The sequence below is a fragment of the Hylobates moloch genome, unplaced genomic scaffold, assembly GCF_009828535.3.
Source record: "Hylobates moloch isolate HMO894 unplaced genomic scaffold, HMol_V3 SCAFFOLD_20, whole genome shotgun sequence".
NCBI lineage: Eukaryota > Metazoa > Chordata > Mammalia > Primates > Hylobatidae > Hylobates > Hylobates moloch.
In genome coordinates, this window is record NW_026652295.1 from 2,146,282 (window position 1) to 2,173,347 (window position 27,066).

The window sequence follows — 27,066 nt, forward strand, 5'->3', positions numbered from 1 at the left end:
ACACAAATCAAATATTTTGGTTAAAACCATATTTTGGTTCCTATTCTTAAGGCATCACAACTTATTTTCAGCAATTCTGTCTTCTTGGACTCTAAGCAAGTTTTAAGACTCTTGGAGAATAGCCCAGGGTTTCTTACTTAGTGGTTAAAGTCTATTTGGAGTGCTTGGCATTTGTAATACTTTAAACATTAGTTTAAACTACTCCTCGCTAAAATGATGCTGTTGGTTTTTTGAACTGGGAGATGCCATAACCACCACCTGATCCAACCCTCTTTTTGGGGGGAAATGGAGGCCCTGTGTGGCCAAGGAAGTCATCTCAGTAACAAAATGTGTTTCTGAGTTAGGACGAGGATGTATGTTAGACTAAGCAGTGGGTGCTGGAGTTGTACTTCCTAATTGAATGAGTATTCTCGTGATGCACTAACTAAACTTTTTTATTGACTGTTGTTCACACATTCATTGTTCTACTTTGGGTCTACTATGTCTTAAAACAACCTTTTGGGTGTATACATTTAAAAAATTTATAGTATGTGTTGATGCATGCTATATGTATTGATGCATTAGATATGTCAAATCAATAGCGTCCATGTGATTTAAAAATTAGTGTCTTCATTAAAAGATGAGTTCACAGTTAGACTTTAGCACTCCACGCAACTACTAGATATGCTTAAGGGCAGTGAGAACATGTGGCTGCTGCCGAGTGAGGAAGAAGAGGGAAACTGCTGACAATGACTTGTACTTTCATTACTATCCTTCATAGACGTATTGATCCCAAATGATGAGCCATTCTATCCAATCATTTGTTTTTTATTCATTCATTCACTTATTAATTCATTCTGTGTAGTCTTCATTAAGGAGAGCCTATTATGGCAAAACTTGTGTTAAAACATATGTGGAAAGAGTAAAGTGGAGAAATTAAGAAAAAGGTGCTCTTGTATTTGTTTCCTAATTCTTCTAGTGGGTATTTTTAATCTTCCTTTTGAGCAGAGCAGCCTGTGAAGTTTCCTGGTCTTTTTCTTCTTTTCAGGGCTGTTCCGCAGGGCTCCTTTTTGCTTAGAGCAACGTAATGTTTTATTAATATGAACTCCCAAGACATCTATTGCTCTGGAGCAAATTTAGAAAGAGCTGGCATACTGTATTTTAATATTAAATTAATGTGGATTAGCCTATGTATGACCAGCTGCACTTTTACATCAACCTTTTAGACATATAGAGGAAGTCTTTCTTCCTGTGAAAAAAATGTGCTTTAATAATAAAGACTAATTTTGAATGCTTCCAAGTAGCGATCCTAATTTGGTAGATTGCCCATAGACAAGTATTTTTTCCCTTGTTTATCTGGGCTCTTTGCTGTAACTTGCCTGAATTTTTCATTTGGTACTTTGGTGTTCATGAGTGTAAATTTAGTATGAAAAGTTATCAAGGGATACAATTATATAGCATGAATTTGTTTGTAAAATCAGTCAGAAAGCCACAAAGCAAACTAAGATATATGCATTTTTTTTAGCTTAAACAGTTTGGAAATTCATTTCATGTAGTAAGAAAGCCAGAGGTAGGAGATCCCAGGTTCTGCAGCTCAGCACCATCATGACAACTTGTACTTCCTCCATCCTTCATGCATTGTAGAATAGCAGCCTCCAAAGATGTTCACGCCCACATCCCTTGAAACTGTGAAGATGGAGAATCACAGTTAATTACAGGAAAGAGCCTCATTTTTTTTTTTTAATTTGAGATGGGGTCTCCCTATATTGACCAGGCTGGTCTTGAACTCCTGGCCTCAAGCGATCCTCCCACCTTGGCCTCCCAAAGTGCTAGGATTGCAGGTGTGAGTAATGGGGCCCAGCTGAGCCTCACTTTTTTATTGTAAACTTTTGTCTGCACTTTTTCCAACAAATGGATTCATTGCTGTGTGTTATTTGTTATGGCCCATTGTAAACAAAATGCTTATATTATGGCATATAAACTGTTACTTGCTACTGCCTACAAATCAGATGAACAAGTAACAGCACATTCACTATTTGGAGGTCAGGAAATGATGGTTTAAGCATTTCACATCCTGACATAATAGTTTATTATGTATATGTGGACATTTCACTGTGTTGTAGTTATATATTAGGAAATTGGTTGGGGTTGTGGTTGCCATGCACTGTAGTATAACTTTTTTTCAATTTACAAACAATGATAACAAAGTTTTTAGTGGTTTTTCACAGAATATCTGATTTTCAGGAACAAATTAATGAAGTTAAGTGGGAAATGTTGGGATCATCCAAATTCACCCCCGATCCCCACCCACCAGCATTACTGCCATTCTAGTCTAAGCCTTGACTGTCACGGTTGCCTCCTAAAAGGGTCTTTCTGCTTCCATTGCTGCCATCCTTCCTCCGACCTCTTCTCCACAAAGCAAACAGAGAGACTTTAAAAAACAATCGTGGTAAAATTTATATAATATAGACTTTACCATCTTCACCATTTTTTTTTTCTTTTGAGACGGAGACTCACTCTGCTGCCCAGGCTAGAGTGCAGTGGTGCGATCTCGGCTCACTGCAGCCTCCGCCTCCCAGGTTCAAGCGATTCTCCTGCCTCAGCCTCCCGAGTAGCTGGGATTACAGGTGTGCACCACCATGCTCAGCTAATTTTTTGTATTTTTAGTAGAGATGGCATTTCACCATGTTGGCCAGGTTGGTCTCGAACTCCTGACCTCAGGTGATTTGCCCACCTCAGCCTCCCAAAGTGCTGGGATTACAGGCATGAGCCACTGCGCCCGGCTCATCTTCATCATTTTTAAGTGCACAGTTCAGTGGCATTTCTGCACTTACAGTGTTGTGCAGCTGTCACCACCATCCATCTCCAGAACTTCTCATCTTCCCAAACCAAAACTCGGTACCCATTAAACACCAGCTCCCCATTCTCCCTGCCCCCGGGCCCTGGACACCCCTGTTCTGCTCTCTCTCTATGCTTTTGACCATTTTAGGTAGCTCACAAAGTGGGATCATACAATATTTGTCCTTTGTGTGTGGCTATTCTCTTAGCATAATGTTTTTGCAGTTCATCGTTGTTGTGGCGTGTGTCAGAATATAATTTCTATTTATGGCTGAGTGGGTATTCCAGTGTATGCACCATATTCTGCTTATCCATTCCCCTGTTGATGAACATTGTGCTGCTTCTGCCTTTTTTCTGTTGTGACGAATGCTGCTATGAGCATGGATATACAAGTATGTGTTTGGGTCCCTACTTGCAGTTATTTTGGGCTTATACACAGAAGTGGAATGCTGGATCATATTATAGTGCTATGTTTAACCTTTTGAGGAACTACCAAACTGTCTTCCACGACAGCTGCAACATTTTACATTCCTACCAGCAATGCGTAAGTGTTCCAGTTACTCCACATCCTTGCCCACACTTGTTATTCACCCTCATTCTCACCTATTTTGCTAAGAGCCATCCTAGTGGCTGTGAGGTGATATTTCACTGATATGCACTTCCCTAATGACTAATGTTGTTGAACATATTGTCATGTGCTTATTGGCCATGTGTATATTTTCAGAGAAATGTCTATTCTGGTCTATGCCATTTCGGAATTAGTTTTTGTTTTTGTTGTTGAGTTGTAGGAGTTAAATGCATGCATTTTTATTGTTTTCTTTTTGGTTTCCAAGTCATACTACCAAATTGTACTGTTAAGTTGAAAATAAAATGTGAAGATTTAGCTCACGTACTCTTGATATTTTTTGATAGTGTTGAATAAGGTGTTTATATAGTTAATAGTTGCTTTAAAAATGCCATGTAAGTCTCAGCCTTCATACTTCTAGGATTGAGAAGACAAATGGACATGCCACTGAGACGCACACCTGGTATTTAAAAAATGCCACTCCCAAAGTGTTGGGATTACAGGCATGAGCCATTGAACATGGCAAAATTTTTCAATAGAAGTTATGCTTTTCGGTAAAAGTTGCTTTGCCGGAGAATAACACAGTGGTTTGGGCTATCCTGCTTCATGGCTGCAGCTGCTCCTCAGCTACCGTTGAGCTCCCACCTCTCTGCTCTTAACAGAGGAAGACATAGGGAAAGAAAAGTAGATAAAACCTAAATAAGCTGCTTTCTCAGTTTGCTGTTGGCTGGGATGATATCTTATTACCTGCTGCACACCTTCATTTGTCAGTCTTCTTTGATTTGAGGAGGACATTTTAGTGGGCATGTGGTGTCTCCCTGTTATGGGCTAAATTGTGTTCTCCCTAAACTCATATGTGATCATATTTGGAGACAGGGTCTTTACAGAGGTAATCAAATTAAAATGAGGTCATTAAGGTGTTCCTTGTTCCAATATGACTGGTGTCCATATCAGAAGAGGAGATGAGGACACAGACACACATAGAGGGAAGACCACATGAAGACAGAGGGAGAAGATGACCTCTACAAGCCAAGGAGAGGGGCCTCAGGCCAGCACGAGAGCGCAGGGCAGGCACCTCTTCCTGCTCACTGGGGAGAGCCTGAAGTCTCCACCGTGGTCACTGCTGATGAGCTGTATGCTTGGAAGGAGGGCAGGGGCAAGAAGGCCCAGAACAAGGAGCAAATGCCACTGTGTCCTCAGGGACCTGGCTTCTGCTGGGCCCAGCTGGGCGGCTCTACTCTGTCACCATCTCAGCTTCCCGTGGCTTGGCTGCTTCCTGTGCATGAATACACCATCCCCACTAACCAGCTGCATGGCAGGGCCTGTGTGTCGGTTGGAGTAGCTCTGTCTGTGGATGCCGGGGAAATGAACGAAGGTGCTGAGACTCTGCACTCAGGCACTTCCAGTAACATTACTGCATCTAAAGCTGTTTGTTTCTCTTTCAGAAGGTGAATTCCATGAGGGCCCTCTGTCATCTGTCCTATCCCCTGCACATAGTGCCATGCCTGGCATTTCATAAGTGTTTGTTAATAGTGAGTGTAGGATAGGAAAAGGTTTGTAGTATGGATAATATAAATAATTGGTCTAATGAGACTGATACTGAATTCTGCTATGCCACCTACTGTCCCATCCCTCCACAGGGCCTGTCTTGAGATGCACCTTTTTTGCCCATGGGCGAAACGTGCTTTGGAAAGTGCTGGACACCATGGCTGTGCAGGCCCAAGAAGGTGATGTATTTAGTGTGCTTCAAGAAAACTAACATTTTCAGAGGGAGCAGATTACCTATTATTGGTTACCCTTAATGTATACCATCTAGATTAAGCATATTTATTTCCAAATTATTTGCTAAGGTACAGGTCCTTGTCTTAGGCAGTCTGAGCTGCTATAACAAATTACCATAGACTGAGTTGCTTATTAACAACAAATATGTATTTCTCATGGTTCTGGAGGCTGGAAGTCTGAGGTCAGGGCGCCAGCATGGCTGGGCTTCGGTGAGGGCTCTCATCTTGGTTTATAGACAGCTAGACAGCTGTCTGTATCCTCACATGGCAGAGAGAGACAAAGATTGTAAGCACTCTGCTGTCTCTTCTTATAAGGGCACTAATTCCATCACGAGGGCTCTACCCTCATGACTAATCATTTCCCAAAGGCCCTGCCTCCTAAAATCACATTGGGTGTTAGGATTTCAACATATGAATTTTGGGGGGATTCAAACCTTCAGACCATAACAGTTCATGACTAAGATTATAAATGACCAAAGCCCAGTGTCACCAATAATCCAGCTCTAGAAAGTGTGGTAATGGAAACGACTTCATCCCCATGGGATGGAAACAGTTAGAAGGATGAATGACTCAAGCCTTGACAAGGATATGGAGAGACAGGGTGTTGCTAATGGGAGTGCAAACTGGTACAGTCATTCTGGAAAACCATCCGTTTCTTTGTGAACTCAAGTGTGCATCTGTCTTCTGACCCAACAGTCCCACTCTTGAAGTTGTGCAATGTGTAGCTTTTACAACTATAAGCGGTGGCCCTGATTCAAGACCACAGAATGAGCCACTGGAACATCTGGGATGAGGACCTCCTACTTGCCAGGTAGTTGAAAGACCTAGGTTCGTCATAGCAACAGGGCCTGGAAAAGAGAAGAAATACAGCCTTTGTATTTCTGGGATTGAGAAGGAAAGCAGTCATGCCACTGAGAATCTCTAGGTCTGGAAAGGGGGTTGGTCATTGTGGATTCCATGAAGGCTCTGCCGGAAGAATCTGGAAGGACTGAGTCTTCAGAGCCTCAGCCCTGGGAGGCCGAGTGACAGGGACCTATACCGATTGAGGACAGAGAGGAATAGATCCCTGCTGAGCACTTCTCTTTTGAAAGACCCTCTGGCTGCAGCCTGGATGAGCAATGCTGACAGGTGATTTGCAGTACTGGCTGGCAGTGTGAACCAAGTTAGCAAAATAGAAGCAGCAGCCTGGGAGAAAACAGGGCTTGGAAGAAGACTGTGGTGGAGCCTTCCAGGACTCCTAGATGATCCAGGAGGACAAGAAAGTGCAAGTTTGGGATCCTGGAATTCCTGCCAATCTGCAGGTGGAGGCTTAAGCCAGTACTGATTTAATCTGAAATCTTAACGTGAATGAAGTGGCTTGCACAGTGCAGCAAGCGGCGGGAGCAGTGTCTCCATGCCAAGCCCACCAACATGTCCATTTCCTTACTGGGTGGTGACTGTCTCAAAAGGAGGATCCACGTTTGGTTTTACTTTGTATCACCATGACTTGGCACAGGATCTGGTACATAGTAGTTCTCAGTAAACGCTAGCTGAGGGGCAAATAAGGAATGGTACAAAGTGTGTGGACACAGGTGAACCTTGTGGAGGTCATAAGAAGGCAGAGGGGAGCAAATGGAGTCCCAGACATCAAAGGAACTTCCCCAAATCCCTCCTCACCCACCTCTCTCTTTCTCTCTAACAGTAGGGTTTACAAAGAGCAGCTTACTCTGGGTAATTTGCCCAAGAATCTGGCAAGGGTAGGGTCTCTGTTTCCAAATACTTCTCCTGAAGAAGCAAAACTCGGAGAGGGATATTGATTGACAGGTGATAATTACTCTATGATATACCCACATGCTTACTTTATGACACACCTTGGAAGAGAATCCATCCCAAATTGCACTTTTAGCTCAGATTTCATCCTGACCTTTTCTCATCCATCCAACATCCAGTAAAGTTCTGGTTAGAAACCCAAATAACGACTGGAATGGAAAAACAAATTACCCACATTCCAAGAGCTGGCGTGCATAGTAGGAACTTAATTCATTTCTTGACTGATTGATTTCCCTAGAATATGTGTATTTTCTTGTAATACTTTGTACCTAGTAGTCCATAAAGGGGCACTTTGTTTCTAACATTTGTGGGAGAAGGCTATTGAAACTTTAACCGCTGATAAGATTTTTTTTTTTTTTTTGGTATTTAATTTCCACAAATCTTGACCTTTGCTGACAGAATTTAGTTTTGGCCTCTCTATGGTATTTGACAGATTCCAACTGAAATGAAAACTTTAGCTGCAGTAAGTTTTAGTCCTTGGAATGGAGACTTGTGAAATGCTTTAGTCGGATTTAAGGATCGATTTATCAGTTTTATAATAAACAAATGCAGATCTGCTCTTTCTAGACAGGCTCTGTTGAGTTTAATGGCTGGGGGTATTGATATGGAACCCTGAGTAGACCAAGGTGTAAAAGGTTATAAACAATCTCTTCAACTCCTTATCCTATTCTTGGGGTGAGGTGCATTTCAGTGTTTTCCTACTACATTAATATATGTCTATGGATATAAAAACAATCATAGATTAGATGTGAGATAGGCTGTAGAACACAGATTTACAGTTTTATACACACTGCATAGGGTAGGTATTTCCACAGCTAAGTTGTATCTGGTTTACTTCTGTGTCCAAGCACATGGGAGAATTGCACATTCTCCTCCTGCCCTGCCTGGTCATGGCTGTGTGACTTGCTTCAGTCACTGAAATGTGGTTTCTGCCTTTCTAGCCATTTCCTTATCTGTCATGGCTATTATGGAAGCAGGTATCAGATGGTCAGTCTGGGTTCCCGAGTGACTAGGATGAGCAGAGCTGATCCTCTACATTGAGCCTATGGATCATTAGTAAGGAATAAGCTGAGCCATTCAGGTTGTCTATGACTGCAGCATAACCTAGCTAGTCCTGACTAACACAGTAAACTCCATATTGGTGCACATAAAATGAACACGCAAATAGGTGGGAAATAAATAATAGGAATAATGGACAGAGTAATGCATTCACCAAACTGTATCTTTTCCTTCCTGGATACCAAGATAGGCAACATTGTTCAGCTTCTCTTGCAGGTAGGAGAAATGTGAAAAGAAGTGAGTGGCCATTTCTAGGCCTGGCCCATAGAACATCTCCCGTACAATTCCCTGCATATTCTCTAAGCTTTTCTGCCATTCAGATGCAGAGAATCCGGGAAGGCTTCTGATGCTCTGGGAATAGTAGTGCCAGGAAATGGAAGGAACATGGGTCCCTGAAGGATCGCATGGAAGAAAGTCCTCACATTCACCTGTGACCCATGTTGGGCTCTGATTGAGTGATTAAAACAGCAACCTTTAAATCACTGAGATTTGGGGGTTGTTTCAGAAATTAGCAATAGTTGGATACTTCCTTAAAATAAAAGATACCTATTTTAGTCTCAAACCAGCATCATGCGTAATGGGGAAATACAAAGTATTCCACCAAAGTTAGAAGCAGGGGCTGGGTGTGGTGGCTCATGCCTGTAATCCCAGCACTTTGGGAGGCCACGGTGGGTGGATCGCCTGAGGTCAGGACTTCGAGACCAGCCTGGCCAACATGGTAAAACCCTGTCTCTACTAAAAATGCAAAAATTAGCTGGGCATGGTGGCAGGTGCCTGTAATCTCAGCTACTTGGGAGGGTGAGGCAGGAGAATTGCTTGAACCCAGGAGGTGGAGGTTGCAATGAGCTGAAATCATGCCACTACACTCCAGCCTGGGTGACAGAGTGAGACACCATCTCAAAAAACAAAACAAAACAAAAACAAAAGAAAAAGAAACAAAACCCAAAACATTACAATAATATTTAGCATTGTTTTGGTGGTACTAGCCACTGCAATCAGATGAGAGAGAGGTCATGGATTTTAGCTATCTCAGACAGACTGTGGGATACACTGGCTCTAACACCTCCAAAGATTCACTGTTTGATAAAAGGGAAATGAAATCGGAAGAATAGATGGGTCATATAATAAATAATGCTGGGACAACAGGACAAACATCTGAATAAAATTGGATTTGGTCTTAAATATTAGCACCATGTAAACTGTAGATCGACCAAAGCTTTGAGTGTAAACAAACAAAAAACCTAGAAAGGAAGGAAGGAAGGAAGGAAGGGAGAGAGAGAGGGAGAAAGAGGAAGAGAAGAGAGTAAGAAAGGAAAGAAAGAGGGAGGAAGGAAGGAAGGAAGGAAAGAAGGAAGGGAAGAGGAAAGGAGGAAGGAAGGGAGGGAGGAAGGAAGGAAGGAAGGAAGGAAGGAAGGAAGGAAGGAAGGAAGGAAGGAAGAAGGAAGGAAGGAAGGAAGGAAGGAAGGAAGGAAGGAAGGAAGGAAAAGGAATGGAATTAGGGGCCTCGATCTTGGTTTGTAATTGTAAAGGACAATTATTCTGTGAAGAAAATGTACTTAAACTAAGAAAAACATTTTTTAAAAAGAGAAAAGTATTGGATCCTGTTTTGAGAAATAACTATCCTGTGGAACGTGCTGTGTGCCAGCACTCATGCCCACACATACACATGGCACACATGCATGACGAACACACACACACACCCCACACACACTCCTGTATTGGTAACTTGGCTCTTTTCCCAAGTAGAATGAGACAGCACACACATTTAGAAATTGTTTCACAAACAAAGAACTAAGTTCCCTAATATTTAAATTATTCCTATGAACACACACTCTGGCTTACAATATGCAGTTCTGAGTGCGTCTGCTGAGTCTTGGCACTTGAGAGGAGGCTCTGTTTGATCAAACACCATGTGTTCTGAACTGCATTTTATTTTACAGCTTTCCAAAGAGCTGTCCAAAATGCCCCCTGCCCCCTGCTTTTCCACAGAGGAACCCCAGCCATCTCAGTGTGTGTCTCCCTCACCCAGCTGACCTGGCTGAAGGCTGTTCTAGGTGCCAAGAGGACCCTTCTCTCATCGGGGGGAGCACTCGGGGATGGTTGCGTTTCCTGCCTCATCCCATTACTGAGGCTTGCTACTCATCTCCCTTCGGGGCACTCTCTTACCCGAGTTGAGATACCTCTGCAACTGAGGGGTTGACTCCATGTCATTTAAAATGGACTTTGCAGCTACATTTGTAAAATTTCATGATGCTCATAAGAAATAATAAATCTATGCAATTTAGTAGAGAAAAATTTCAACTCAACTCAGAGCCCTGAATGGAAGCTGACTCGCTGTAATCAGTGCATCAGCACTGCTTATCTCCGTGCTAACTAATCCACAGTTTTACTGACCAATAAATACCATGAGCCAGGCTTTGTTCCAGGTGCTTAAGGATGCTGGGATAAATAAGAAAGGCAAGGTGCATGTCCTCCTGAAGCTGATAATTGAGGGATGCAAACTTTGTATTTAGTGTTCAGCATGTAATCAAGTCTTGCTGTGCTGTGCTGCTGGGACCCTCTCGGAACCTGGTGCTCGTGCCTGCAGCTGCCACAGTGTTGGTCGCTGACAGTCCTCAGCAAAGCCCCTCTTTGGGTACTGCCCTTAGTGGAAGAGAAAGACTTAGGTCCAAGGTCTCACCCTCCTCGAGAGGCACCCTCATCCAATGGCCAGCTGTTCATAATGGTATGATGCAAAGTCGCAGTCCCCCACTCGTGGCCGGGACTGATTTTTTTTCTTAGCCTTGTTCTACAAGTGACCTAATTTCTTTGTTAAGAGAGCAGAAAATAAGGACCTTGGTCATTTCTAAGAAAACGGAACACATAGTGACTTTGGTCATTTCTTAATCTTGCTCTTTCTTCTGTAAAGATCTACTATTTCCATGAAATCTGTGCCCTAATTATAAACATATGTTTGTAGAATAACCTTTTAAAACTTGGTGTCTCTTTTTCCAACCATATTTGATACTTAATCCAAGTCAGTATTTCAAAGGAGGTCTTCCAAACTAGAACCTCTTCTTGCTTTTAGAACCATCAAAATAAAAGTTGGCTGGGCGTGGTGGCTCACGCCTGTAATCCCAGCACTTTGGGAGGCCGAAGTGGGCAGATCACTTGAGCTCAGGAGTTTGAGAACAGCCTGACCAACACAGTGAAACCCCGTCTCTACTAAAAATACAAAAAATTAGCTGGGAGTTGTGTTGTATGCCTGAGAATTGCTTGAATCCAGGAGGCAGAGGTCACAGTGTGGTGAGATTGCACCACTGCATGCCAGCCCGGAGTGAGACTCCAGAGTGAGACTCTGTCTCAAAAATAAATAAAATAAAGCAAATGTTTAATTAATTTAAAATAAATGTTTAAAAAACAAGCATACACGAGGTCCACATGAGACTCACTGGTGGAATTTGAGTTTAGCGTATCCCACTTAAAAATATTTCTAGGAGACGATCAAAGGATGTCATTCCTCTTTGTCACAGGTTTCTATATGCTGCAAGTGATAGAAAAGTCTGCTGGAACTGACTTTAAGGTAAAGCAGGTGTTCTCAACTTGGGCCTATTTAGCATCCTCGCTCTCCTTCCCCAAGGAGCATTTGGCAACGTTTGGAGCATTTTTGGTTGTCACAACTGAGGAGGGGGTGCTACTGGCATCCAGTGGGTAAAGGCAGACATTCTGCTCAACATCCTACAATGCACAGGACAGTTCCTACAACAAAGAATGACCCAGTCCAAATGTCAATAGAGCTGAGGTTGAGAGGCCTGATGTGATGACAGTGGCAGCTCAGCATCCCTTTCCGAGGAGAAAGGAATTTCCTCCCGGTAGCCTCTCCAAAGGAAGAGCATGTTTTTGGTTTCCCAGAAGTCCCAGCAAATAGCTGCCCAGCCTCACTGCCTCAGGAGGGTCTTGCTCACTGAAGCCATGCCACAGGGTGATACATGATTTAACTCAGTCATGGCCTGACACTAGATCTGGGGAGCGGGAGGAGGGGGCCTCTAGAAAAAAACTGAGGTAGGCTCTCACCAAAAGTGAATGTATGGGTACTAGCAGGAGGAGAGAGAGAGAGGTTTCCTCTCCTGACTCCAAAGCAGGGCTTCCATGGGACTTTGCAACAAAATGTCTTCTGGGTGTTTTCTTTGCACAGTTAGGGAAATACTGCAGAACCAAGTGAAAGCCATGTTGTGCCATTGGGGTCTGATTGCTCCAGTGCCACCAGACTGTGGGCCCTCTGACGGGCAGCCTGAGCCTTCAAGGGGTATCTGGGGCCCAGAGTAGCCCTGAGTATCCAGAGTAATCCATTGGAACTAGGATGGATGCAGGAGTGCCACACTTCCCAAAGAATTCCTCTGTAGAACCTCAAGTCCTACATGTGTGTGAGCCCATGTGTGTCTGTGTGTGTTGGGGTGGTGCTGGAGGGAAGTGCTTTGGTTTCACCTAAAACCCCCAAACCTTTAGGATAACAATTAGCAATCTGCTCTTTCTCTTTTCTTTTCTATCCAACCCATCCCCATTAGGAATTATTGTACACAATAAGAAATGATAGTAATAACAATATCATTGAGTGCTTACTACATGCCCGACACCTTAAATGCAAATGGCCACAAGGCCCCTGTGCAAACATATTTTTATTCCCTTAGAAGGTGAGATAACTGAAACCAAAAGTGGTTATCTGAGACTAGTGCGTGGCTCAAGGGAATGGCGTGGAGGCAGGGAAGGCATGGTGAATTGTTGCTCTAAATCAGATTAGATCACTGTGGCTCACAAACACGGTCCTGCTGTAATGAAGCTCTGTCTGTATGTGTCCTGCTTCAGTTAAGGATGTAGAAGGGGACATGTGGCCTGCCACTCTTAGGCTGGGGCTCCAAGAGCCAGCACCAGCATGTGATCTGGCTGCTCCCTCTGCCTCCTCCACAACGACCACCAACATGGTGATATTCCAGAGAAAGTGCGCCATCAGTCAACCTGCATCCCGGGGGCCTCAGGGGCAGAGCAAGAGCAGACCCGAAATGGATAAGAACTGTGGGCAAGTGAAGAGTCTTTGGTGGAGGAAACTCCTGAGATCTCGCAGCTGTTTGCCATCCTAGAAGAGTGTAGTTATGCTGATAGATTCAGGGGCCCTTGGGACTTTTGGCCTTAAAGATTTGGATCCCTAGAGTTCGCGGCTGAGAGGAGTGCCTGGCAGAGTCTCCTTTGGTGAGCTGTTGTGCTAGCCATGGGACCCGTGTGCAGAGGATTTACAATGAAGCAGTGGTCGGGTGGGTCCCACCTTCCCACACCCCTGGGTTGCTGGGATTGGGGGAGTGGTGAGTATTGGAAGGAGGTACTCAGAGGGGAGAGGGCTTCAGCCTATAATCTGATATCTAGGTAGACATTTGCCCTATTGTGAAATAAATGAAGTAAGGATTTCTAGGATCTTTTATATGAAATAAAATTAGGCCCAGATGGTTTCACTGGTCAAATTTTCTAAATATTTAGGAGAGAAACAGTAACAGTGCTATACAAAGTTTTCCAGATGATAGAAAAAAGGGAACACTTTCTGTTATGAGGCATCTACCCTGAATATCAAAATCTGACAAGGAAAAGACAGGAAAATCACAAGATGCTTAATTCCCTAATAAGATATTAGCAAACCAAATCTACTAGTGTATGAAAAGGATAGAACATCATGTTCAGATGTGGTTTATTCTAGGGATTCAGAGTAGTTTAGCTTTTGAGAATCAATGTAATTCTTTAGATTACTAGAACAAAAGGGGGAAATTGTATGCTCGTCTTGATAGATGAAGAAAAAAATTGGACAAAATTCAGCACTCCTTCATGATAAAAACTCCCAGCAAACTAGGAACAGAAAGGAACTTTCATAATCCAATAAAGAATATTTACAAAAAACCCACAGCAGCAAACATGATACTCAATGGTGAAACATTGAAAACTCTAGGGAAAGCTGAGGCTTTAAACAAACAGATTTAAATGGAGTCCCCAGAAAAGCATGTGTACTTGTGGCCCATGGGTACAAATGCACACATATGAATGTTTCGGCTTCATAAATGCAGTGATAGTTTTCTTTCCAAAAAGACCCTAAAGACCAAGCCTTTGCTCACTTCTGTGTTGATTGAAACGCTGTTTGAAATGTTGAAATCTGAGGAAACTTTGGCTAAACTCACAAAAACAAAACCAAACAGGCCAAAAAGAAATCAGATATCTGATCAGGACTCCATATTGTGAAGGTTTTTGTGGTCACACAAATAGTGCGTTAGAATGAGATCTCTCTGTGAAGTCTGATCTTTGAAACTTTAGTGGTGCCTTTGGTTCCTGAGCTCTCTTGAATAATGAAGAGGTCTATAGAGCGTACATTGCATATGGGCCAGTGGTTCTCAACCTTGAGAAATGTCTGCACAAATCTCTTTCAAAGAAAAAAATTTCTGACAGAATCCCCCAGTGTTTAAATAAATTGTCATTGTTGTAGTACTTTAGTATGTACAGTCCCTAAAGCTATGCATAAACTCCCTTTACTTTTATAATTTTATAATTTATAGTTTATATAATTATGTAATTTATATATTTAATGATCGCCATTCTAACTGGTGTGAGATGGTATCTCATTGTGGTTTTGATTTGCATTTCTCTGATGGCCAGTGATGATGAGCATTTTTTCATGTGTCTTTTGGCTGCATAAATGTCTTCTTTTGAGAAGTGTCTGTTCATATCCTTCACCCAGTTTTTGATGGGGTTGTTTTTTTCTTGTAAATTTGTTTGAGTTCATTGTAGATTCTGGATATTAGCCCTTTGTCAGATGAGTAGACTGCAAAAATTTTCTCTGATTCTGTAGGTTGCCTGTTCACTCTGATGGTAGTTTCTTTTGCTGTGCAGAAGCTTTTTAGTTTAATTAGATCCTATTTATCAATTTTGGCTTTTGTTGCCATTGCTTTTGGTGTTTTAGACATGAAGTCCTTGCCCATGCATTAAAAAGGAAACAACAGGTGCTGGAGAGGATGTGGAGAAATAGGAACACTTTTACACTGTTGGTGGGACTGTAAACTAGTTCAACCATTGTGGAAGTCAGTGTGGCGATTCCTCAGGGATCTAGAACTAGAAATACCATTTGACCCAGCCATCCCATTACTGGGTATATACTCAAAGGATTATAAAACATGCTGCTATAAAGACACATGCACACGAATGTTTATTGTGGCACTATTCACAATAGCAAAGACTTGGAACCAAGCCAAATGTCCAACAATGATAGACTGGATTAAAAAATGTGGCACATATACACCGTGGAATACTATGCAGCCATAACAAATGATGAGTTCATGTCCTTTGTAGGGACATGGATGAAGCTGGAAACCATCATTCTCAGCAAACTATCGCAAGAACAAAAAACCAAACACTGCATGTTCTCACTCATAGGTGGGAATTGAACAATGAGAACACATGGACACAGGAAGGGGAACATCACACACCAGGGACTGTTATGGGGTCGGGGGAGGGGGGAGGGATAGCATTAGGAGATATACCTAATGCTAAATGATGAGTTAATGGGTGCAGCAAACCAACATGGCACATGGATACATATGTAACAAACCTGCACATTGTGCACATGTACCCTAAAACTTAAAGTATAAAAAAAAGTGGTAATGGGAAGGAGGGACTTTTACTGTAAAAAAAATTATATATTTAAATTTATAAATTTTAAAATTAAGTACATAGACTCCATACCAAAATCTCTGCTTTTAACGTGAATATGGAATGGACTATTAAGGTTCAGTTTCTTTTCTATTTTTAATTCAAGATGACCATTTTAATATCTTCTGCAAAATGATGCCATTATTCTGCCATTTCTCTCTATTCAAACCACCAGCAAGCTTTCCTGTAACACTCTGATATGTCATCTGGCCAGCAGTTGGCTCGAGGTATCATTAGGTCAAGGGTGGGCAAGGTGTAGCTTGTGGGCCAAACTCAGCCTACTACCAGTTTTTGTAAATAAAGTTTTATTGGAACACAGCCATGTCTACTTACTCATATTTAGTCTATGGCTGCTTTCACACTACGTCAGCCATCAAGTAAATGTGACAAAAGCCAAAAAGCCTGCAAAGTCTAAAGTATTTACTATCTGGCCATTTACAGAAAAAGTTTACTGACCCCTGATTGATAGGATAATCTCTATTATTTTATTAGCTCATTGCAATTAAGGCAGTACTTTTTTAAAGTACTCATAAAGCCCAATGCAGAAGCAAGCATTGATTATATCAAGGGGCAGTACTTGGCAATGGGTAGCCATTCAGATAACTCAGGATTGATTTACTGATTATAAATTATGTTTCTGGAGCAACTTAGACCACTTCACACTACTAGATGCTAAGTATTTAGCACTGGCATAAAGTTAGAGGTGCTATGGTGTGAAAATGTCCCCTCCAAAATAAAGGTGTTGCCAATGTGATAGTATAAAGAGGTGGGACCTTTAAGAGGTGATCAGGCCATGAAGGCTCCTCTTTCATGAATGGGATTAGGCACCCTTGTAAAAAGGGTTTGATGGAGGGGGTCTGTGTCTTTTTGTTCCTTCTGCCTTCAGCTATGTGAAGATGCAGCAGGTAGGCCCTCACCACATGCTGGCACCTGGATCTTGGACTTCCCAGCCTCTGGAACTGTGAGAAATAAATTTCTGTTCTTCCTAAATTATCTAGTCTCAGGTATTTTGTTGTAGCTGCACAAAACAGATTAAGACAAAAGGGAATAATTGCTGGGGGACAGTTGTGAATGGAAAAACACACTTACTCCCCTCACATAAGCTTAGCAGGATGGATGGCTTTACGTAAGTGAGGTGAGATGTGACAGACATCATGGGATCCAACAATAGGGGAAGTCAGGAACAGAAGAAGCATCTTGGAAGAAATCATGTTTGAGCTGAGACTTTGCATATATGTAGGAGTTAGATAAGCCAAGAGGATAGGAGGAAACTTCCAGGCAGGATACAGAGCATGTGCCCAGGTACGTTCTTAAAACTTTTGAGCAATGAAAAATGAAGATGTCTATGGATACATTGGTCGCATACATCTGAGTGATTTGCACACTCTGACTTTCAGCTATTTATGTTTTTGGCCTGGGTTCCATGTTAGAATGTCGAGATAGCATCCTGGGATAGTTCGTTGCTGGACATTTATTGACATTAAATTCCATGTTTTCTTAGTGAGCACAGGAAGAAGTTTCGCTTTCCTACTCACCTTGTTCCTACACAATCTCAAAAGTAAAAGCAGACAGACCAGTCTATATTTGCCAAACTCTTTCATGCTCTGAGCTTGTAATATATTGGCCTATTTCTCCTTTTCCCCAAAGAAGGAAACTTTGCTCTCATATTTCTTTTTATGGTGAGACAAACTCATACATACATATTTCACAGGAGTTAAAAAATACCTAATTTCAAGTCTCAGAATATTCCTTAATGATACTTTCTCCTCTTTCCTCATCTAGACCAATTAGATACAAATGCCCTCAATGGAGTGTGGAAAGAATATCTTATTCTGCAAAGGGTTTATTTTAGCAGGAATGTATTAAGAGTGAGATCTGTTTGGTCAAACCTGCTTAATGGCCGTGTGCATCCTTGCTCATGACAAACCAAGCACAGTCTCTTTCCTGGAGCTGGCACAAGAAGGTGCTGGGAGGTGGGTATTTGCAAACCAGTTCATGTGAAAGTACCTAATTTAGTGAAGTCTGTGTTAAAGCATGGCTCCCTATGTCCCCATGGTAAGACGGTCCTGAGCCAGCTGGCTCTCTGTCCTGTGTGCGCTGGTATCCTTGATGGGTGCCTGTGGAAACTGGGTGCAGAGAGCATGATTTCAATTCCTGGCCTGGTTCCATGCAACCTGCTAAGGTCCTCTGGACAAGTCATTTTATACATTTGGGCCTGAGGTGTTTGCACCAGATGATCACTAAAGTCCCTTCTAGCTGTAGCATTCTGTGAATGAATCTATTGAACATGTTGAAAATCCCTAGACAGATGGAAGTGGAGGTTGAAAGTTTATTTAGTACAGCATTTTATGGGGAAATCAGCACAACTGCAAGCCCTCCTCGCACTGCTTGCTGCTGCCATTTAAGCTAGTCACCTGTTTAACAATAGTAATAATTTGATTTGGTTCATCTCAAGGACAATTGAGATTGAAGGAAGGTTGTGAATTTGAGTGCAGTGTCCAAAGGATGACATCCGTGTTTGTGCCTCCTCCCCCCCCCGCCAAAGCTCTTGTCTGAAAGACCACTGTTCCAGAACACCTGGGGCTTCTCTACCTGAGTTTATGCTATTCTCATTAAGCACAAGAACATGCAACAATTACGTAGAAGTGTGCGTGTGGGGAAAATTCAACACATTTCACAAGGGAATGGCGAGGGAGTGGGTATACAAAGCCGGCTTTGAACCTGCAAACCCAGGCCAGCCAACATGTCACAGGTGAGAGCGTGTTAGTGAGAGGGTGATGACAGTTCTGGAGCCATTAATTCATGGATCCTCAGATACACTCAGGCAATTGTTCTGGGTTTCCGGGCGGTGCGAGGGCGTTCCTCCTCCAGGGCGCGTGCAGGCCACGCCGAGCAGCCCTGCTGAACGTCTCCCGGTGTGCCGTCTCTTTCTCTGTTCCCCTTTCCATCTTCTCTCTCATGTTCCTACTTGTCCTTTCTTCTTGACTTCCTCCTTTCCAATGTGATGATTATGGATGAGTTAGAAAGAGGTAGTAAAAAAAAAAATGAAGATAGTCTATTTGAATATTTGGCTGCCACCAATATAGCATAATATAAAATACAGAAAACCCAGTTGGCAACTTCTCGTTGATTTGTAAGCCGTACGACACCCAGGTGTCATCAGGGCAGGTGGAGAGCGTCTCCTGCATTGTGGAATAAGTATGAAGCTTTGGCTCCGGCAATGACCACAGGAAGTGGCATAAAAATGAGTTTTTGTGTGGGGTAGAAATCTTTCCTGTTTGTGCTAGGAGCATTTGTCCCTTGTTATACACATAACACATATACAACCTCCCCCACACCCAACACACACACAACACATCCAAATCCAACACACCACACACACATACACATATATGCACACATCCAAAACACATTGACACCACACACACTCCACACACCACACACACTCAACCCCTCCTCACAAACTCTAAACATATAACACACCACACAACACTCACAAGCCCAGTGCACCAGATAAACATACATATATGCACACACACCCAATACACACACTACAGCCAAACCCAACACACTACACACACATACACATATGCACACATGTACACATACCCAACACACACACAGCCAACACAGACACCACGCACACTCCACACACCACACACACTCAACCCCCTCAGAAACTCCTAACATATACCCAACACACACCACACACGTACACATGTGCACACACCCAAAACACATTGACACCACACACCACACACACTCAACTTCTCCCCACACAGACTCCTAACATATACCCAACACACACACCACAGAACACACACAAAAACAATGCACCACACAAACATACACATAAGCACACACACCACACCCAAACCCAACATGCCTTACATACACACACATATGCACACATGTTAACATACCCAGTGCACATACATACCACACATATATTTTACACACCACACACACTCAACACACCATACACACAAACCCCCAACATATACCCAACATACACCACACAACACACACAAACCCAACACATACATACGCACACAACACACACAAACCTGACACACACATATGCACATGCACACACACATACAATACACATACACACCACACACACACTCCACACACCATACACACAAACCACCAATATATCCCCAACACATGCACCACACCACACACAAACTCAACACACCCAACACACATACTCATATAAACACACACACACCCAACACACACACACCCAGCACATATACACACCACACACCCTCTACACACCACACACAAACCTCCAAATATACCCAACACACACACCAACCCAATGCATTACACACACATACACAAATATACATACACTCAACACACACACACACCCAACACACACCCACATCCCACACACTCCACAACAGACTGCACACACAACCCCCATATACACACCTAACACACACACACACCATACCACATGTATCCACCACGCATGTACACATGTGCACGCACACACCACACGTGTGTGCCCACTCACAGCCAGATGGGGAAAAGCAGGCACAGCCAGCCAGGGGTGAGCAGCTGAAGAACCCTGATGGGAGCAGGTAGCCTGGAGGGACGTGGGGTTAACTCTTTCCAAATAAGGAGCTTTCAAACTGCCATTTCCATATTCTAAGGCTTGACAGCTTTTACAAGGATGAAAAGAGCGTGTATTTTCCAGAATCCTTCATGTGACTATTTGCTTCATTTCAATACCTCAGAACAAAGAAAAGAAAAAACCCACTCACACCCTCGCCGGTGGTTGCTGCAGTGCAATTGGATGCAGGCTTTTATTTAGAAGTTTGCAGCAGTCCGGGAAGGAGGTTTTCTTCCTCCCGGAGCTGAGAAGGCCTGTCTTCAGCACCAACTTGGCTTCTGGCCTTGCCAATAAAGAAGTAAGAAGCCACTGTGAAAAAACCATCATTCTCAACAATAGGCCAGTAAACAGTTGGCAGAAATGCCATGCGTGCCCCTCCAAGGACGGGGCAGCATGTTTGAAGAGTCACCATGGTAGTGATATTTTATGACCATGAGTCACTTGTCTGTTTTTCAGGGAGCGCTTTGCTCGGCCCATCTCTTTTAGTACATTTCCATTTGGTGTGGTTTGGCTGCTGAGTGCAATGTGGCAGCAAGTTACTTAAAAACATTTCACAAAAAGCCAGATTCCCCAACGCTGGCATACCTGCGGACCACATAGATGGCTGTAATTGCAAACAGCTGCCCACCCACCCACGGAACAGTGAGAGGTCATTTTAAAACATGTTAAAAATAGCATGCCCCAGGAGCAGCCGGTTCATTTGTTGATTCAAAAATATTTGCCACCAAGAAGCGTGTTCTGAACATATACTCCAGTTAATGTTTCAGAGGTTCACTCAGGACTAGCCCAAGGTTAACTTTAGTCCAGTTGCTCTCTGTATCCATGGATTCAACTAACCATGGATGAAAAATATTCAGGAAAAAAAACAATAAAAATAACAACACAACAATAAAAATAACACAAATTAAAAGAATGCACTATAAAACTACTTATATAGCATTTACATTATATTAGGTGTTATAAGGACTTGAGATGATTTGAAGTATACAGGAGGATGTGTGTAGGTTATATGCAAATGCCATTTTATATCAAGGACATGAGCATCCATGCATTTTGGTATCCAAGGGGGGCCCTGGGACCAATCCGTGGTGAATACCATAATTGATAATGATGATGATGGTGATAGCACATATTTATGGAGCACTTTCTCTGTGTGTGGTTACATCTTGGCATTGTGCATGCACTAAGAGCCCTCACACCCCACGAGCTGAGTACTGTCCTGCTTCACACCTGCATGGGAATTTCTGAGAGATGCTAGGAAGGCTGTACAGTATAAAAATGTCTCCCTTCTCCATTTGACAAATCGTGTTTGTTAGTTTAGAATTACCATAATAAAGAGTGTTCCTCAACTAGTCTTCAAGGTGCCCTGAAAAATAGAAAGAAAGTAGGAGACAGAGGGAAAAAGGGAGGAAGGAAAGAATCAGGGAAGGAGGAAAAGAAGGAAAGAAGGAAGGAAAGAGGGAAGAGAGGAAACGAGGGAGAGAGGAAAGAGGAAGGAGGGAAAGTTCTAAAGTCAACTCAGTTTTTAAGGACTGTTAAACAGGTTTGTTTCTGTGGGACTTCTCAGAGCCTTTATTGTGACTTAGAGAAGGTTGGCATATGCGCTGTTTCCCAGACTTGACCTCTGATCCATTATTTCTAGGGCTGGTCTTAATGATTCCATATTAGAATTGTCTCTGTGGGTGTTACACAATGCCCTCAAGAGGAAGGCCTCTTCTAAATGCATGTGATCCTAGGGAATTCTTCACACCTGTGAGGCAACTGGTTTCATTTATATTTTTTCTTCACAACGGTAGAGGCATGGGATACTTAGGTAAGATTGTCTCCCTCTTCTTGCAATGTTTATGGAGCACCAACTCTGCTAGGGAATTTGGAGAAGATAGACCTTAATGAGGTTTGTGGGTGTGCAGAGGTACTGAAAAATGGGCCGAGTTATGAAAACAGAATAAAAAGGCATTCCTGAGTCTTAGTGGATTTTTGTAAACATGTGCAAACTAACCAACAATCTAATAAGCCAAACAGTTTTGCCAACCTATGAAGGGTATCACCAAAGCATATATACAAAAGCCTATATAAAGTATTTTAATTGATCAGTGCTAAAAATGTCATTAGAGAAGTTATCTGACCTGTTATATTAAGTTGATGATAGTAATGACTATGATGATACACATTGTGCACATGTACCCTAAAACCTAAAGTATAATAATAAAAAAATAAAAATAAAAATAATAATAATAATAATAAAATAAAAAATAAAAACAAATACATGGTAAACACAAATATATCGTTTTATTTAATTTCCCAGTCACCTTCTGAGATAGGACAAGCAGTGAATTCATTTCACAACTGACCTATCACAAAGTTATTTACAAAAACCACTTAGGATAGTTTATTTATAGTGTGTTAAAGAAGCATTGGGAAATCAGCTTACATAATTTGTACATCTGTGAGATTTAACAGCTTTTCCTAGATACCTGCTCAATGCCAACGCTGTCTTCTGCAGGGCATGAGGCACATAAATAGAACCTAATGGGTGCAAGGGGCCGGCGGGGGGCTTTTGGCCCATTTCATTTGTTTGCTGACTTTACTGTACTCACATTAAAGATTACTGCTTTGACTGGTTCCTTAATTTTGAGATAACTGCATTAGATCTTAATCTAACTTTCTGCCTCAGTATATGTGTTTGCGATAGAACTTGCAAAAAAAAAAAAAAAAAAATCAAGGCAAAACCAAACTGAAACAAACGAAAACAAGGCAGGAAGATATCATGGTGACTCAAGTACACGTTTCACGGTCCTGCCTGTAACAACAACAACAACATAAAGTAGCTTCAAAATAAGTCATTATGAGTTGCAGGGGGAAATGAACTGACAGGAACTCATAGTGTTTTAGCTATAGAGAGGCTGTGTTTCTGTCCATGGAGGGAACAGGGTGTTGCTTTCCTCTTCTGCTCAGATGATGTAAAAAATAAATTTATATTTAAATGCTTATGCTTTAATTTGTCCTTTAGTCTTTTGTTGTTCAGCCTCATTAAAAACAAGGGCAGAAAAATGGCCAAGTTATACAAACATGCAGTCACTCTAATAAAATCCAACATGTGATTCTAGCAGAGAAGGATTGGTTGAGTGGAGACCTAGGCCTCAGCTTCCCAGCCGTGTAGACTTGAGCGAGTTGCCTATCCTTGAAACTTCCGTTTCATTATCTAGAAAACAGTCCAGGCCTTGTCTACCTTGCAGGATGGCTGTGAAGATCAAATGGATAATTACATAGTTGGTTAGTTAGTATCCTGCTCTTTTCCAAAAAAATAAAGAGAAAGATGTCAAGCAATTGCCTCAGTAGAAGGGCTTGCTTCAAAACTAGAACTCACTGCAGACATGTAAAGCGGTATTACTCATCAAGTCCATAGAAGGACAGAATGCTAAACAAGACTAGAATTTATACCTAGAGCCCTAGATACTGGAAAAGACAGCCCCATCACAAGTGGGCTTCACTCCTGCTGAGTTCTTCATGATTTATCCAGTATTGCAGAAAAAAATAGATTATTTTGCATCTCAGGAGTCAGGAGGACTTGAGAATTTAGCACCGGGGAAGAACTGCAAAATCACTAGTCTCTCAGTGCTGTGTGATTAGAACCACGCTGCTTTATAAGGCATGGATCCTGATGTTTTTTAGTGTCCATCTTCCCTATTAAACTGCAGGAGTCACTGAGGCAGGGTCCAGGTCTGTTTTGCTCACTGTGGGGTCCCTAGAGCCTACTGTGGCTGGCACATGGTAGGCCTTCAATAATACTCCTTGAATAAAAGACTAAATGATGGAGTGACCCAGCACATCTGCCCCTCTTGCTTCTCAATGGGCTGCGCTGGAGTAAGGTGGCAGGCTCAATCAAGCAAGAGCTCACTACTAACTAAAAGGTGGGAGGGCGAGGCCCATTGAGGTACCCAGGCAAGTTAGACGGAGCCCCCGCTTTGCATGTTCCCCTGGCTGGATGCCCTTCCTGCACTCTGAGGAATGTACATCTGCTCTGGCCATGCTCGGTTGAACTGAAATTATAGTATCTTGTTCCATGATTCAAACAGAACCAGTGTGAATGGCCTTCCCGATAGCTTTAGTTGGTGGAAAAACTGAGCAATGTGGCCCAGCTTGTGGCCAGTGAACCTTCAGCACAAGCACATCAAATAGATAAGACCCTGATTTTTGTCTACATGGCAAAAATGCATTGGGATCCATACATCACACACGCAGGTATATGCCAGCATGAATGGTTGAGACATGTTAAGGAATCAGTTAAGTCAGGGACATAGCTGATGGAGTGAATGAGGTTCTGACACACACACACACACACACACAAAAACACAGCCAGGCCGGGCGCAGTGGCTCACGCCTGTAATCCCAGCACTTTGGGATGCCGAGGCAGGCAGATCATGAGGTCAAGAGATCGAGACCATCCTAGCCAGCATGGTGAAACCCTGTCTCTACTAAAAATACAAAAATTAGCTGGATGTAGTGGCGCCGGCCTGTAATCACAGCTACTCGGGAGGCTGAGGCAGGAGAATAGCTTGAACTCGGGAGGCGGAGGTTGCAGTAAGCCGAGATTGTACCACTGCATTCCAGCCTGGCGACAGGGCAAGACTCCATCTCAAAAACAAAACAAAAACACAGCCAGAAAAGTGGTGACCGGCTCTCCTGATAAAACGTTAGTGTGTGATGAACACATTGTTTTCTGATTTAGAAAATAAGGACTATGGAAAGTAAGGGACGTCAGTGGGGAGGGGAACTAATATCATGACAATATTTCTCTTTGAGTTAACAAAGCTCCTAATTTCACTAAATTTTTTCAGCATCCACAATATCTAGGAATTATGCATAAATAGATATGCCTATCTAATTTGGGTAGGAAAACTTTCCCCAAATTGAAGGAAAAGTAGATTTAAAATGTTTTCAACTAAAGAATTCAGATATTCTGCAGTTTCCAAAACCAAATTAAAGTGTCACAAAGGAGTCTGGGTATGGTGGCCCACACCTATAATCCCAGCACTTTGGGAGGCCAAGGTGCATGAATGACTTGAGGTCAGGAGTTTGAGACTAGCCTGGCCAACATGGTGAGACCCCCATCTCTACTAAAAATACAAAAATTAGCCAGGCATGGTGGCATACGCCTTTAGTCTCAGCTACTCCGGAGGCTGAGGCACGAGAATTGCTTGAACCCGGGAGACGGGGGTTGCAGTGAGTTGCGATTGTGCCAGTGCACTCCAGCCTGGGAGACAGAGCGAAATCCTGTCTCAAAAAATAAAAATAAAAAATAAATAAAATAAAATAAAGTGTGTCACAAAGGAAAGTAACTCAATTACATGAATAAAGTGGTCACTACTTAATTGTTACTGATCCTTTCAGAAGGAACATTTAATCATTAGGTGTTTATTCTACCTTTGACAGCCAGTTCCTGGTGGAAGCCATAGGCTCACTGCCTGCTCTTATCTTAGTATTATTTCTTTTAGAAATGAAACGACTTAGTCTCTGAAGGAATACATTGCATTGAAATGAACCAGGCAAAAGGAACCCAACAGTTACTGTCTTTGATCAGGGCACAGAATATTGCTTTATGCTAAAATGAGACGTTTATGGTGTCTTTACTTACGTGAATTAAGAAACGAGGGCTGTGTTGAATATCATAATGTAAATAAAAGACATTCTTGGATCGTATCGTTTTAGGAATGCCGTGTTGCAGGCAAATGTCAACTGCCAGAGAAATGAAGATAGATTGAATGGCCTAGGAGGCGAGCCAGCACTGTGCCAGCCAAGGGCCAAGCCAGCCACCACACAATTCGATCCTGGCCTCTGGCTTTTCCCTAAGACCGTTCCCGCCGCTCCCCTGTCCTGGTGCCTTAAGGGAGAGCCGTATTTAACATGTGGCCAGTCTCCTATTTGATTCCTGGCTTCCTAATATTAAATTTTCTTCACCTCACAAAAACCATTATCCTGATTACTTCTGTCTTTCCTGACTAGTCAGGGGTAGATAATTAAGGCTGCATCCAAACCCTTCTGTCTTCCATCTTTCCCAAACATCCATCCACACTACAGGGCAGCAACATCTCATTATGTAGATTGAAGTGTTGGGAAACCAGGTATTGGTTGGTCAAGACAGCCTTGTCTAGGAAGTGACTTGGAGCACAAGCCTGAATTACTGTTGGCAAACTTTGCAAGACTGTTCTGTTCCAGGAATAAGGGAGATGATGACCATGTAACTTGGAAAACTTGGTTTGGGGCAAATGATATGCTACATGATACATTTCCTGCTATGGAGAATGGCATGAACAGAAGAGGGAAGAAAGGTAATCCAAGTGGTCTTCAGTTAAGAATGCCTTAGCCTCCGAAAGCCTGGTAAGGTTATGTGTTCAGAGTCTGAAACCCACATGCACGCGGCAGATGTTTCAATTTCTGATTTCATTTAAGGATTGTGAGATTGAAAACAAAACTGCTTAGAAATTATTTTTGAGATTTTATGGTAGGAGGACTAAGCTGTGACCTCTTGTGGGAAGAAATTTTTAAAAATAGACAAGCGTGAAACTTACAGAAAAAGAATTTTTATTTCTTTGTCCAACAAAGAAGAACTTCTTGTCATCTATTTCTTACCGATTTGGTTTTATCACCATTATTATAATTTTCTTTTAGTTTGGCAGTTAGTATTGTGAACTCTT

The 27,066-nt window shown here is 42.4% G+C and overlaps 1 long non-coding RNA gene across 1 annotated transcript in view; it reads left to right on the top strand.

The window, feature by feature from the left end:
* LOC116459989 (uncharacterized) overlaps window positions 1-26,784 on the top strand; it is a 122,150-nt gene extending 95,366 nt beyond the window's left edge. Inside the window, exon 4 of the long non-coding RNA XR_009211361.1 lies at window positions 26,081-26,784. This is a non-coding gene — a long non-coding RNA (uncharacterized LOC116459989). The remainder of the gene's footprint in view (window positions 1-26,080) is intronic.
* Window positions 26,785-27,066: the final 282 nt, after the last annotated feature.